Genomic DNA, 14,281 nt, shown 5'->3' with positions numbered 1-14,281 from the left:
ACCACTGGACCTCCAGGGAATTCCCTAAATAACAAATTCTTGAGGTTGAACTGGCCTATTCTATTCCAATTTTCCATGAAGAGAAGGGCTGGGTCTTCCAAAGCATCCAGACAGATAGAAAAGAACTGACCTAATCTGATAAAAGGTTATCTATTAAAAATCTATACTAAACATTATTATTAATGATGTAACATCTGAAACATTTTCCTTAAAATCTCGAAAGAGACAAAGAGGTTCATTATCAGCACTTTTATTCTAACTTGTACTGCAGGATCCAGCCTGTACAGTTAGACATGGGAAGACAGTGATCACAGGTATAAGAATTAAAGAGAAAGAAATAAAACTGTCATTATTTGCAAATGATATGGTTTACTATCTACAGAGAAAAGCAAAAATTACCTCAAATTATGAGAAATAATGAGAATTTAGTATGGCGACACTATGTGAAATCAATACGTAATATTAACAAGAAGTATATGCATTTGCATAGTGTTTATTCTGAGTCAGGTGATACCATAAGTACTCTATTTATATTAACTAACTTTAATAATCACAACAACCCAACAAGATAGTCCTATTTTAAACTTTAGGAAACTGAACACAGAGGATTGTAGTAATTCAAACAAATTTACACAATAGTAGTGGTAGAGCCAGGATTCAAACCTAGGTAAGCTAATTCCAGTAACAAAGCTCATAGTCACTATGTTATATTCAATTACACTGCTATATACTTGAAGCAGAATTAGAAAATATATTTTTAAAGGATGTGTTCCATAATATCAACAAAATAGAACTTCCTCAGAATAAATCTATCAAAAGATAACCAAGACTTGTAGAGAGAGAATTGTAAAATGGCATTGAAATACATTAATAAGAAGAATTAAATAATTACAGACATTTACCATGTTCATGGAAAAGATTCAATATCATAAAGGTTTTCTTCCCAAATTGACCTATAGATTTTATTAAATACCAATTAAAATCCCAACAAGGCGTTTCAAGAAAATTGGCAGTCTGATTCTAAAATCCGTATGAAAAAACAAAAGTCAAACAATATTTAAGAACCTACTGAAGAAGCAAAATAAGGTGGGTGTGTACACACTTTACTATTAAGCTATTGCTATTAAGGCAATGTGGTATGGGCAGAGAGGGAGACAGAGAGAAACAGAGAGAGAGAGACAGAGACAGAGACACAGAGCGATTGGCTCATGGAACATAAAAGTAAAAGCCCAGAAGAAGACCCACGCCCTACTCACCTCAAAGCTTTTACGTGTGTACTCTTCCCTCTGCCTGGAAGGCTCTCTCCACTTTGATAACTTCACAGCTTATTCTCATATCATCTTCAGGTCTTTACTCACACGTCACTTTCTCAGCGAGGTCTTTCTTGACTGCCCTATACAAAATTCACCTTTCCCTAGTGTCACTTTCCCTTCTCTGCTTCACTTTGCCCATAGCACTTATCACAGTCTGCCATACTATGTGTTTAACTAATTTGTTTTATTTGATTTCATCCTCAGAAATAATGTGAGCTCCATGAGGGCAAGGATCTGTATCTCGCTTATTCACTTCTGTCTCGTCAGTACCTAGAACAGTGCTTGGCACAGAGTAACAAATATTTACTGAGGCACTGTATTGAGTGAATTTCCTGACTAGTTTATAAAGTTTCCAGTCTGTCTCAAACCACATTACCCCAATCCTGCTCTTGAATATGATACTGAACTTTCTTCAAAGCAACTGTGCTTAGATAACTTATTAGGATATTGCTTTGTATTCTGTTATAGTTGATGAAGTACTTTTGAAAGAGTGGGGTGTAGTGGTGTAAACGTTCCCCTTCTTCCCTTTCAAAGTTCTTTGGCTGGTCTAATAATCAAATTGACAGATTAACAGGAGCAAAATAAATTTAATTACATGTATACAGGACACCCACAAAAACATGAAGACTCAAGGCAGTCAGGCAATCAAGACTAATATTCCATTTGCAACCAAGGGGAAGGAGATGGGGTATGGGGTTTCAAAGGGGAGGAATACAATTCACAAGTAGCTGAGAAGACCAAAAGTTTAGTAAACAAATGTTGGCAATGAGGTGCAGGTAAATCTTTCTGATATAGAAAGTTATCTCTGGTAATAGGTCTCTTTCTGGTGCAGGCCCTCCAATCTAAATTCTTTTAGGCAGTTAGGGGAGAGGTAAAGCTTCCCCTGAGTCTGCTGCATCTTAATTGCCTTCAGCTCAAAACAATCCACATGCCAAAGTAGCACACTTTGGGGTATAATATTCTGCTCCATATCAGGGGAAAATGTATACTTTCCTCCCCCAACACAAGAAGGCAATCAAACTTTTTGTGTTTTGGGTGTTTGCTTTAAAGGGGAGAATTTGATACCCCAAAGTATGCCTCTTTGGTATAAGGATTACTTTGGGCAGGATATTTTGAGAAACTGCAGGCACAGGAGAAGCTCTGAAAACCAAGTAGAAGTTACCCTTTTGTAAGAGACATTTATATCTGTCAGGGAAATCTCCATTTGTAAGGTCTGTCTATACCAGAAAGAGGAGGAAGATTCTAATCTCTAGAAATTTATCAATGGAGAAGGCAACCTGCTAAATCTGTACAACAACCTTCCCTTGTTCACTGTGCTCTTCCTGGTCACCTCGCATAACTGGCTCCCCTGACCCCCAGCATCTTTCTTTTGTCTTTAGCTGAAGATGATATTTAAGGTGGTGGCTTGGGTCATTAAAGAGCTTTTCAGGTTTCCTGGGTCATGCATACAGGAGGTGTCCATATTATTAAACTTCTGTTTGTTTTTCTTCTGTTAAGCTGTCCTTTTTATTACAAGGGGGTCTCAGCAAAGAACCTAGATGGTAGAGGGTAAATTAGTTTTCCTTCTCCACAGCTTCTTTTGCTAAGGACAATCTTTTCCCTGTGTCCACTAGATTCAAAACCCAAAGTTACAGAATACCTGGAAGACACCCACGTACACAGACTTTCCTTTTGGAGTTTGTGTCCACTGAGAGGGACTGGCATTGGGGAGATCAAAGCCCTTTGACCTGGGAGAGAGAGCGTGAGCCTTTTGGAGAGAACAAGGAGACCAGCACACCATTCTTTCAATTTCCTCTTGCATAGCATACTCCACAGTACATTATAAAGGATATTAAATAAGGTACAGTTCATACACATGGAGCTCTAAAACCAACCACATGTGAAATTATCTCTTTCTGGAAACTTTAGAGTTGGTTTTTCAATAGATTTTGAACTCTGTAGGTCTATCGTTGCCTATAAAACTTTCTTCAGTATTAATTAGTGAAGCACAATTTGATATTATGAGCATAATAAAAAAAACAAGGGTAAAAAAATCACCCTGAATTCACCCTGAAACAGTAGCTGAACAACTTAAATAAAAAACAGATGAAGAATCTATGCAAGTTAGAAAAAAGTGAGAATTCCTAAAACATGAGCAATATTAGAATCTTGCCATCCTGATAAGGGGGAGGGGGTGCTCAAAGCCAGATTTAATTTAATTCTATTTGAAACTGAATTTTGTGCCATTTCTTGCAATAAGAGTTGCGGAGCACATTTATACTTTCTTCACAAACCTGACCACTCTACTCCTCTTCTCAAAACACTCTAATGAGTCTCCAGTGCCCTCAAGATAAAGCCTCAGCTTGTTAGTATACCAAAGTTTCCTCTTCATGACCAGGCACCTGTTAAGTCTTAGCCCTTACAATGACCCTCATATTCAGTTTCTAGTCATACCTGCAGTTTTCCACACAAGCCATCTTCTCTCTCACCTCTTGCCTTTGTTCCTGTTGCTTCAGTTGCTGGGATAGAGCACCCATTCCCCTGTTCTTTGCAAGGAGAACTTACTCATCCTTCAAGTCTCTGCTCTCGGGAGCCTTTTCTCACCATCCAACCCCCATGGGAGGCCATACTTATGCCCTTATCTGCATTTGCACAGCCCTCATGCCCATCACAATACTCATCACACTTGTGTGACTATCCATTTATATGTCATCCTCATAAAGCTGTGAGCTCCAGAAGAGCAAAGGTTGTCTGTCTTACCTTTTTATCCATAATGCCTGGCATATAGTAGATGCTTAATAAATATCTGTTGAATGATGAATGAAGTAGGAATTGCTTCTAAGAGGAGCTATTAAACAACGGAGTGGAATGCCTCAGAGGGCAGTAGCTTCTCATAACTGGGATGCCCTAGCAGATCATAGTCTACCACCAGTCTGGGAGGCTGTTGCCAGAACACATATTTCAATTAAGGGTTAAGCAACGTGACTTCTGAGGTCTCTTCCAACTCTGACTTGAAGCAAACAAATCTCTGCAATGCCAAAAAAAAAAAAAAAAATTCTGTCACTTCAATTAAGTTCATTATGTTTGAATTCAAATTTATGTTCAATTTATATGTAATATAACCCCCTGCCATTGGCTGGACACCCTCACATACATTATCTCATTTTGTCCTCACTATTATGTGAAGCACATTTTGCCATCTCCATCTTACAGATCAGGAAACTGAAGCTCAGCAAGGTAGCATTCACAGAGCCAAGATTCAGATTTTGATGGGTTTGACTCAGAGTTCAGGGACCTCTCCATTACATCCTACTTAAATGATCTTGCACGGTGCTAAGATTCCCGAGGAAGTTGCGTGAACATAACATAGACAGTCAGAGACACTTGGAAAGAAAGGTGGCCTAAGGGAAAGTTTGATAAGTGAGCCTAAATGTTGGATACCCTTTCCGTGTCCTGCTTCCTGGGGACCCCTTGATGCTTTTCTCCTACCCTCAGGATTGTACTTTAATAACTGAAATTAAGTTATCCACTACTGAAACACAAATGAACTCATTACTATTAATATTAATTTGTGCCAATGTTCAAAGAATATTAAGACTGCTTTGGAGTTTGAGAAACTGCTTTAGGAATCACTGAAAAATAAAACATGGAAAGGTACGAATGGAAAATAGCAGTCCTGTTTGATGAATCTGGCTCTATTTTGGGTTTTCCCTGTGGGGTTTTGGGGAAACTTCTTTAGGCAAAATGTATCACACATTATGCATGCTCTTCTTCAGAAATTAATGATCAGAACTATGAATACAGCAATGTTGAGAATTTCAACTCTCCAAGCAATATTTCATCTTTACTCACAAATATATGCAGAAAACAAGTTGATATTAAATTTTTATCTTATGACATTGGAATACTACTTAATATTTTTTTAGAGGAGGAAGAGTCTTAATTTTTATTTAACTTTTTCTTCAACATCAGCCATGAAAATAAATTATAAGGGAAATATACTTGTTGATCATTCTTCCTTTTTCACCTCTCTTTCCCTTTTGACAGAAAATGAAATGTACAGTAAAAATGGAGAAAATGCAAACATGTCTGCCCATCCAGAGCATGTGGATTTTAATAGAATATAGATCATCTTTATCAAAAATGAAAAGATCAATGTCCTACTTGAAACATTTATCCCAAACTTAAACCTTTACAATATTAATTTTCATATCCCTCAAAGAATAACTATAACATGGCTATTAATTTCTATGAAAAGAGAAAAAAATATGTGAAGGACAAATCATAAAATGATGCATTGAGTGACAAAAATGTTACTTTAATGTTAAAACTTTGTTTTTGTCTTTCCACAATACTAGCAGAATTGTACTGGATGAAGGGGGTTAAAGGAGAACTTTACACTTAAAACATGAACTCAACGTACCTCTTCAATTTTAAAAGAAATATCTAAACAAACACTATAATAAATAATTGCATTAGGATAGTACTCTAGGCATAAATCTCTGATTCCATACTCTTGCAAGGAGAATTTTAACAAGGAAGATTTTGTTCATTATGTCAAGTCAAAAATATTAATATTACCTTTGTGTTCCTGATTGTTTTCATGAGTTCCTGAAAATGTCACTCAATTAGAATTTATTACTCTAAAATTTAAGAGTCTTAGACTTTTTGAGTCTTTCATCACATAGGCAGGTTGAAAAGCAACATTGATCACTTCACCTAGACATGTTTGTAACAGACAAATACCTAGAAAAATCAGTCATTCTTCATCATTAAGAAAATGAAAAGACAAGCTACAGACAGGGAAAAAATATTTACAATACATATATCTAATAAAGATAGCTATCCAGAATATATAAACTACATCTCCAACTGAATATAAAAAGGTAAACAACTCAATTAAAAACCACAAAAATCTGTGCACTGTTAACAAAAAATATATATCAATGGCCAGTAAGAATATGAAATGATACTCAACGTCATTAGTCAACAGGGAATGCCAATTAAAACCACAAAAGACACCACTATATTCACACTAGAATGGTTAAAGTGAACAAGAATGATGACAGGAAGCATTGATGAGAATACGGAACAACTTGGAATTCTCATGATTACTGGTGGAACTGAAAAATGGTACATCCACTTTGGAAAACAATTTGACAGTTTCTCACAAAGTTAAACATATACTTACCATATGATCCAAAATTCCACTCCTAGGCATGTACCCAAGAGAAATAAAAACACATCTATACAAAAACCTGCATATGAATGTTCATAGCAGCGTTATTCACCATAGCCCAAATCTGGAAACATCCCAAACGTCCTTCAGCTGGTGAATGAATAAACAAATTGTGGTCCATCCATACAGTGGAATACTACTCAGCAATAAAAAGGAATGAACTTTCAATTCACACACAACATAGATTAATCTCACAGCCATTATGCTGAAAGAAAGAAACCACACACAAATAGCCCATACTGTCTGATTTCATTTATGTGACATTCTGGAAAAGTTAAATCTAATCTATGGTGACAAAAAGCAGGTAGGTCTTGAACACTGTGGGAGAAGAAAAACTGATTTCAAAGGGGCAGGATAAAACATTTTGGGTCATAGAAATATTTTATAACTTGACTCTGGTGATGGTTATATGACTATATATGTTTGTCAAAACTCATTAAACTGCACCCTTGAAATGGGTACATTTTATTATATAAATTATAATGCAATAAACTTGTTTTAAAAATTACAATAAGAAAATGCTCACTTAAAAATGAGAAAGAATGTGAGATTGTAACAATAGTTAGTCCAAGGTATATTCTACCAGCAGCAAACGACGGGTCAACATATCTTCATTTGTAGACAGAAATGGACTATATATATTATAGGGGCTGAATGTGCCAGAGCAGCAGACAAATCTGTCTGTTTATACTGCTGCCTCAGTCTGTACCTCTAAGTCACGCTCCCCAATTGCCTCAACAAGTCGTACTTGTACACTCTGATCAGCATGAGGTCAGTGTCCAGCAATCCTGGTCCCTACTGCAGATCCCTGGCCTGGCACACAGTACACATTCATCAAATGGTCCAGAATTCCTCACTTGCCAATTAACTCGAAATGAATTTCTGAAGAATCATGAGACAGGCCGTGTATCCTTTGAGATATTAGAAAATAAAGTGTTAGGTAAATGACCAATTCCAGCTCAGGAGGAGTTGCAGACATGTGTTTAACAACCCAATTAATAAACTGCAGTGGGAGAAAACAGAACAACTGAAATAGTTATATATTTCAATGTTTTTCAACTTTGTTTGGTTTGTTGCCCACTTGTACTAATTCCTATTTGACTCTACATGCTGGCACTTTTTATGTAGAATAGAATCTATAAAAAGTACTTGCTGAATGTTCCAAGAGTCTTCTCATGGCATTTTCTTTCATAGTGCAGCAATGGCACAAAGTTGAGGCTGCTTCCTACACAATGAACAAAAATTATTTTCATGAAATTAGCTAGAGTGGTAGTAAACTTTGACCTTTGCTACAGTGTGGGGTAGAAGCCTAGAGCTATGGAAACATTTTTGTTTCCTTACAGAGTAATGAGGGAGGTCAGAGTTGAAAATGTCCCCAGGCTACACTGAAAAAAGGAGTTTGATTCTAACTGCTAGAAACAGCCACCTATGCTTCCTGATCAGCACTTCTGTTCCCACCGGGGGTCTGGTCCTTTTGTTCAGTAAGTGGGTGAGTTCCTAAATGGCACTGATTCATATGAGATCCCCATCTCCTTCCGATTTGCTCAGTTGTTAGGAATTCCACTGCCAGAGGCAAGCATCAAATCTAGAGGCAAACCTAGGCAAGGCTTTCTGTACACAGGGGTTAAGATTTCCTCACGAAGGAGAAACACAAGAAACAAACACATTCACAACAGCCACCACCAGCAATACCCCAGTGACCCCTGAAGGTCTGAAACAGTCAACCCACATTCTAGGCTTAAAAATCCAGAATCTCACAGTTTTCTATGCTGTCTAGGCAACATTTGTTGCTTTATCTGGGGTATTTCAACGTTTTCTGTATGAGAAAAATGTGGCAAAGAACAATGTAAGTATATAAAACGTATTAGGTGGATTTTCACAATGGGAAAGGAGTCTGCTTTAAAAAATTGGATCCATTCTTGACCTTCCTTGAAATAGTGAATTTCCCCAGCATGCTTAAAAACTATCAATTAACCTTCAAAACTTAAATTTCCATGAGCTTCTCAGGAACACATTATGAAACACATTGTATTAGATTCCAATTGCTGCTGCAATAAATTATCACAAACAGAGGGGCTTAAAACACACGAATGTATTCTCTTACAGTTCTGGAGGTCAGAAGTCTGAAATGTGTCTCACTGGGCTAAAATCAGCTTGTCAGCCAGGCTGCATTCCTTCTGGAGACTCTAGGCAGAAATCCATTTCCTTGCCTTATTCAGTTTCTCGAAGCCACCTACCTTCCTTTTCTCATAACCCCTTCTTCCGTCTTCAAAGCCAACGATGTAGCAGCTTCAAATCTCTCTCCTCTGACTATGCTTGTATCCTTGCACCTCCTTCTAAGACTTCTTGCCTTCGTTTTATAAGGACTTTTGTGTACATTCAGCCTATACCCAAAATACCAGAATAGTCTCCGCATCTCAGGATCCTTAAGTTAGTCACATCTGCAAAGTCCCTTGTGCCATGTAAGGTACCACAGGTACAGGTTCCTTAGATTAGAATGTGGACATCTTTCTAAGGTCATTATTCTGACCACCATACACAGTGGTATGTTATTTTCTATGTAGTTTTGGGGAGGAAAATTTTTCTTCTTTCCTTCTAGGTTCTTCTGGCTGGTCTAATAATTAAGTTGACATGAGAAAGATTAGTAGGAGAAAATCAAATTTAATTTTGAATTCTAATGGGACCCCATAAGAATATGAGACCCATAGGCAGTCAGACAACTGAGGTTTATATGCTACCCTGAACAAAGGAGGAGGGGTAGGGGTTTGAGACTTCAAAGGGGAGGAAGACAATTCGCAAGGAGAAGATGGGAAGAAGTAATGTTTGGTAAACAAATGTTTGCCATGCCAAGGGAGAAGTCTTTCTTATGTAAAACAAAGTTATCTTTGGTGATGCTGTCTTCCAGGTACAGGCTCCCTATCTAAATTCTTCTAGGCAGTTAAGGAGAGGGTATAAAGAAAAAAAATTCCTGAGTTTTCTGTTTCTTAACAATAATCAGCTTAAAATAATCCTCATGTCAAAGAGACACATTTTGGGGTGGCATATTTTGCTCTCCTACAGCAGTTAGAAAAAAAGTAAACGAATAAACTAATTCGTAAGTTCTCTGTCCTTGTGCATGGAGTTGCAGTGTAGGAACAATTGATAATATTTGTATATGAACTAGGTTTAGAATAATGCCAATGTAAGAAGATAGAAGGTTGAAAACATTAAGTTCCATTGGACTAAACTTGAATGATCTTGAGGCAGGAGATAGATGGGGCCCAGGCTGAGCAGCTGGAGTCTGTCCCCTGTGGACAGATACTCCAAGGCAAAGATAATAGCGGGAGCAGAGATGAGCAGAGCCCTGCCCAGTTCAAAGATAAAGAGACCACATATTCCTCATTCTCGGGATCAAGGAGACCTTCCTGACTACACACGTACAGAAAGGCTCCTCGGAGTTCAAAAGGGAGGGGGCGCCACCCCATAGTAGGTGATGTCAACTTACCCATAGGCCTCTGCGCTGGAATCCATCTTGGCTAAGGGATGCACGCACACACACGGGAGGACACTGAGATAAACCAAATACGGACTCAGAAACAGGCAAAGCAATGGGACTTCCCTGGCCGTCCAGTGGTTAAGATTCCACACTTCCACTGCAGGGGGCATGGGTTCGATCCCTGATTGGGGAACTGAGATCCTGCATGCAATGCAGTGTGGCCAAATAAATAAATAAAACAAATTCATTAAAAAAAAAAAAGAACCAGGCATAGCAAGATGATTGGCCAAAGGAAACCCGAAAGAAATGCCCCATTTAATCATTCAAACTACCATGAAGACTGACTCTCTCTCTGAGCCCACCCATGTGTGTATTCACACATACTCTTTTTTTCCTCCTAATAAGCAGTTTACTTGTTTCACTACTTTCCATCTCTTTGCTGAAATTCATTCCTACAAAGCACACAAGCCAGGGCCTTGTCACTAGCCACTTGTCACTGGCCCTCGTGGTCTAGTGGTTAGGGTTCCAGTGCTCTCACTGCCACGGTCTGGCTTCAGTCTCTTTGCGGGGAACTGAGATCCTCCTTCAAGCCGCTGCTGGACGAGGCCACCCGAGATTAAGTTGAATTCAGTTAGGATTTTGTGACAGAAGCAATATGTATTCTAATTAATCACATACATATTTTGTCAAACTCATGTAAGGTATTTAGCTCCCATTCCATCTATGTGATATAGAACAATGAATAACATGTAGATAATCCTCTTTTACATGTTTTAGTTGCCTAAATAAATTCCCCTCCTGAAAGAATGGGTTGGATTATTTATTCTTTAATAGCAGAGAATCTAAACATATCTTTTAGCTATTTGGAGGTCACGAAGGCTTTAAGAAGCTGCTCTGTCATTATTGAGTCATGAAACTTAACAGCCCATGAATGCTGCCCGAGTTCAACACCAAAGGCTAAATAGGATAAAATACTGCATTAATTACAGTCTATTATCATCAGCTGTTGGTTAGGGGAAATGTGGTTATATTGAAACTTCAAAATACATTAAAAAATTAAACACTTTCATAACAATAACAGTGAAAACATTTTTAAGGTAAAAATTTCCTATTCCACACCTCAAACAGCTTACCTGTGTTCACTATGCCTTGCTATTTTCCAGTTCTCGTGTAGGTACATACATACATTTATACATACATACATACGTTGTTTTCACATACCTGTAATCATAATATAGATACAAATTTATGTTTGGCTTTTTACACCCTAATATGTTTATTTTTTTCAGGTAATTATGTAATGGTCATAATTTTTATTTTAATGGCTACAGTGTATTCCACAGCGTGGATGTAACACGATTTTCTTGATTCTATGATTAGACATTTATGTTGAATCCATTTTTTGACCCTGATAAACACTGCTGCACATAACATTTTGGGGTATGTTTTTCTTGGGGATTGGAGAGATTACTTTCTCGGGACAGTTTTTAGAAGTGTTATAGTAGTCATATGGAATTTTAAAACAAATAATGACAGGTTTTGCTCCATGTTTGTACATAGTAAAATTATCACTAGTGACAGGGAAAGTGCTTTTAAAAGATGCCAATAATATCTTTATACCAACATTCATACCTTGCCTGAAATCATTTTCCTGAGGACAGAAATAAGAGCGAAGAATATGCCGAATGAGTACAACGGTTAAATTATACACAGATTATTGTTGATTATGTAGAAAAGGTTATATAGAAAAATTGTGGAGGAATAAAAGGAACAGTGAATTTAAAAAGACTATTGTTATATGCCAATGGAGCAAATTACAAAATTCTGTACATAACTCATGTATATGGTTTATATTCAATTCCATGCTAAATATTTAATAATCATTGCTCCTCTCCTGAGAATTAAATTCTTAAAGAATAGGGATTTGAAGTTCTATTTATGTTGCATAGGCTACAAAATTTTAGAGGTAATAGAGACATGTTAGAACTTTCAAAGTACATATATTTTAATGTCAGTAATAGAGTGTAAGGCAAGAAGTAGATTTGGTTTTATCAGATGGTGGAATGATGGAATGATGGCAATTTCTATTACATTCTTCATGCTGCTTGTCACTTTACTCTTAATTCAAATGTACAGGGAGGAAAGACATTTTGTTAAAACTGTCAGTAAAATACTTAACCAAAGAAGCGAGCCATCTGTTAAAGGTTCCAAGAGGTGGGGGAAACACTGCAATAAATCGAGGCCTTCTCCGGCTTTAATTTCATTATGTAGCTGCACAGTGTTTATCTAAAGAATTCACAATCATATGTAATTTGACTTTTAAGTAGGAAATATGACCAATACAGACTGAAGCATTAAAAGTTGTAAGTGCCTGTTCAGTAATGTGAGAGAAGTCAGGATTCACACTAATGGGAAAGCTGGTTGGCTATCTTTGCAGAGGAGAATATCTTTCAGTGGAATAGTTGTCCCTGACCACAATGAGTTGACCCACTAGAGAATTCCTGATGCTTAATATAAGAGAATACTGATACACTCAAAATTTTAAATGGGCTGAAGATTCCATTACATAGTACTGCGAATAAAATTGGCAAACCTGAATCTCTGCGAGGTGCTATTGACACGATAATAATGATCAATTTTCTGAAAGGAGAGTCTTTAGGATAAGAGGAGCGACCTCTAATTTGTAAACAATAGACAACTTATACAAAGTAGCATGATTAGCTTGAGAGACTAATTTTGTAAAGTAACTTTATTTCTATATGATGTCCTTTTATTCATACTTTAAACATATAACTTTTAATTAATTAATTCTCTCATTCTTTCATTCAGAGTATTAGTGCCAGATAGTGTGGCTCTCTAAGTGAGCAGGAAAAACACAAAATCCATGCTCTATGGGGGTTACATTCTAATAGATATCTCTTTATGGCACATATTTTTCCCCACTGCAAAACATCAAAAGGACCCATCATTATTGGTAAAAGAGGGGAAAACAACATAGCAGTATAACTATCAAATGGAGTTGCAGAGACATTCTAGAAAAGAGTATAACATGCAGCAATATATTTCAGTGAATACTGGATGGGAAAGAGATAATGCAAGCTCACGGAGGTGTTAGAATTTACACCAAGTTTGGTTTTTCAGATGTCTGAGAGAGGTTTGATATGCACCTCACCTTTCTGTTTTGGGTGGACTCAACCTGAAGAAAAAGACTGTGTCTTTCCTTTGCCCCCAGGTCCTTTTCAATCTGTGGTCCCTCATAACAATAGCACTGGTTGTCACACAGAGAAAGGCAGTCGCCAATAGGCAGTTTCACTCACTTCTGTTTTATTTCCATATCCCTTAGATCCCCAAGCTACGTGTGGCTATGTTGCTTGGAGGAAGAATGGAGAATGAATGGAGGGCTACACTACTGACTGTATCTTGTATCAGGTTTCCTTTGAGAAAGAGAAATTTGGATAATCTTGGGATCACAGAAATGTTTAATGGAACTCCAACTAGCTGAGGAGTCAATACCAGTGGGAAAACTCCCTTCACAGACAAAAATCTGTAGTCAGACCAAAAGAGCTCCGTGAAGTGACTAAATCCACCTTGGCAGAGGCAGGAGGCCTCATTTTGGGTGCTTTTAAAGCAATGAATACTTTACATATGGGCTACAAAGGAAGCTAATCACTTTCCATATATTTTAAACACACTCTCTTATACCCAAGACAATCCAAATAGTTTAAATATCCTCACTATCCATGTGTCAAAGAGGAAACGCAACACTAGCCATAACTGCATCATCTTTAAAGAAACCCTTTGTAATAATTAAGCTCATTACATCTGAATATTTAATTTCTGCCAGTACACAACTAAATAATTTTTCAAAATATTGTAGTGAAATCTACCAAGACTATTAAAAGTCTACCCAACTATCATCTAGAAAACATTACAAAGTTTCTAGTCAGGAGCATCAGAGCCTTTAGAGGATTTTCCAGTATCACCTTAGACACCTTCTCAGTATGGTAGAAAACGGTCACAGCTTACCAATAACCAAGACAAATTCCGTTCACCTTCTGCTATTCGAAGTTGAAAATTCACCTGTCAACACTGTCCTTTCCTAACCTACATAGATAATCATTAAAATCATTAGGTATTGGCAAAATTCTCATAATTTATAAGATGAGGCTTTGATTTTTAGCCCTTAAACTTTTAAGTTATTTATTTTTTTGTTTGTTTTTGTTTTTCAAAAACAGAGGAAAATCCCAAATTATATCTGTTTGGCAAAGGAAGCGA

The 14,281-nt window shown here is 37.2% G+C and overlaps 1 pseudogene; it reads right to left on the bottom strand.

The window, feature by feature from the left end:
• The window catches only part of LOC114905912, a 97,276-nt pseudogene that overhangs the window by 66,100 nt on the left and 16,895 nt on the right, over window positions 1-14,281 (bottom strand).

The sequence above is a fragment of the Monodon monoceros genome, unplaced genomic scaffold (genome assembly GCF_005190385.1).
Source record: "Monodon monoceros isolate NGI ecotype Baffin Bay Population unplaced genomic scaffold, NGI_Narwhal_1 Super_Scaffold_22, whole genome shotgun sequence".
NCBI classification, from domain to species: Eukaryota; Metazoa; Chordata; class Mammalia; order Artiodactyla; family Monodontidae; genus Monodon; species Monodon monoceros.
This window is presented reverse-complemented; position numbering and strand designations above follow the sequence as displayed.